Genomic DNA, 2,358 nt, shown 5'->3' with positions numbered 1-2,358 from the left:
TTATAAGCTCTATTAATAATTCTCTTTTATTCAGTGAATGAATAAGAGATAGAAAGCAATGTTCTGCAATTGATACTGTTCTCTCAGTTATTCATGATATTTAAATAACAAAGTATGAAGATCTGGTCTCAACTGCAGTTTTTATTGATATAAAAGAAGTATTTGATCATGTTTCAAAGTGAAAGTTAATTCAAACTTTGAAGATGTTAAAACTGTCACTTTCTCTAATAAAATAAGTTAACTGTTTTATATTTAAAAGAATCATGCAACTATTCTTTGATGAAATGAAATAAGACAAGACTGAGATAAAAATAGAAGTACTGTAAGAATCTTTAATCTTACTCATTTTATTTACAATATACACTGTATATCTATTTAAAAATAGAGATATGAAAATAGTACAATCTCTAAGTTATATGAATAATATTGATCTAGTCTACAGCTTAAAAACAATCAGAGAGAATTTGAAAGTGATTGAAAAAGTAGTAAAGAAAATCTTTGTTAGAGTAGATATTAATTAAATTCAATTTAATATAAATAAAACTGAGTTACTTCATTTCTTTTCTAGATTCAATAAGAAAGAACTATACTGAACTCTTTTAAATAGAGAGATTACACCCAGTTTAAATATCAAATAATTAGAAGTATGATTAATCTTCAAGTTGAATTTAAATATCATATTCAATAAATAACTATCAAGACAGAACAACTATTGAATAACATAATCAGACTATTAAATACAGAGAGAGATCTATTCTTCCAGGCTATAAGACAGTTATATATAGCCTGTATTATCTCAGTAGCTGATTATAGAGTTCAAGTTTGATGAAATAATCAAGAAATTTCACTGAACTCTTTCAAAGTCTGTAAAACAGAGCTTTAAGAAGAATTCTGAGAGCATTCAAATCATCTCTTATTAAAGTAATGAAAATTGAAGCTTCAATTCTCTCTTCTGCTATTAAATTTGACAAGGCCTGTATAATCTATACTCTGAGAGTTATAAAGATGAGCTTAAATCATATAATCAGAGAAAGAGTCTCTTCTTCATTTTCATCAATTAACTCTGAAAATGAACTAGATTAGAATAGATTTCTTGATTGAAGTGAAAATAATTCTTTAAAGAAAATGTCTTCTCAACTATACAGACTATACTCACTGATTAAAAATCAATTCTTTTCTTCAAATATTGAAAAAGTTGATCATGAGAAGATATCTCTCTGAAGAGAAATGCTTGAATCTCTCATAGACTTGTAAATAAGTGAACTATCTAAAGAAAAAGAATATGAACAGTATTTGAAGAGAATTTCTACAATTAATATAGAAGACTCTATTCTGATTTATTTAGATAACTTAAAAAATAGAAATTTGAATAGATTAAATACAGATATTGCTTATATTGAAGATAATATCAATTTTGTCTCAGATTTCTGAAATTTAAGCTGTGAATCTGAAGTCTTTGATACTCAACTATTTATAATAGTGAAAGCTTTCAAACTCATTGAAATAAAATCTTATAAAAGAGAAAATAGTTTGAAAGAGATATGAATATTCTCTGATAATCAAACTGCTTTAAAAAGACTTAGAAATAGTTAGATTCATAATAATCAAATAAATCTTGAATGGATTTTAAACTCTGTTTTGAAAATTTAAAAGAGAAGAATATCAAAGTTGATAATTGATCTTCAGTGAGTTTCTGCTTATATAAATATTCATGACAATGAATTGACTGATTCAGCTGTAAAAGAGAGTTCAGAATTAAGCAGATCTATTCAAAAAATTATGTTCTGATCTTTTATAAACAGAAAGATAAAAGAATCATGTTTAGACAAGTGAAATAAAAGCTGATAGAAATAAAAGAAGAGTATACATTATTCAAGATTTGAAATAAAACTCAAGTGAAAATCTTATTTAATTAAATATAAAAAGAAAATATTCTCATCTATAATACAGCTGAAACTAGAATATGACTATTTCAAATCTTATATACAAAGATTTAATAATAGATTTGATTTAATAGAATGCTCATTCTGCAATGTAAATGAGAATTCTGAGTATATTATAATACACTCTGCATTATACAATAGTCTCAGAGTCAGATTGAAAGAGAAGTATAATCTAAATTAATTAAATATAAGATTCTTATTCTCAACTGAGACAGGAATTAAATACTTAATAGACTTTCTATCAGAAACTCAAGCAGCTATAAGAAAATGACTAAATTCAGAAATATCTGAATATGAAGAGGAGGAAATTAATCATATATAGTCTGTTAAAACAGCTATATACTATCTTTTGATAATTTATTTTATTACAGTCTCTCTTTACTTTACTTTTTCTTTCTATTCTTTTCTATCTATC

The sequence above is a fragment of the Blastomyces dermatitidis genome (assembly GCF_000003525.1).
Source record: "Blastomyces dermatitidis ER-3 genomic scaffold supercont1.6, whole genome shotgun sequence".
NCBI classification, from domain to species: domain Eukaryota; kingdom Fungi; phylum Ascomycota; class Eurotiomycetes; order Onygenales; family Ajellomycetaceae; genus Blastomyces; species Blastomyces dermatitidis.
This window is presented reverse-complemented; position numbering follows the sequence as displayed.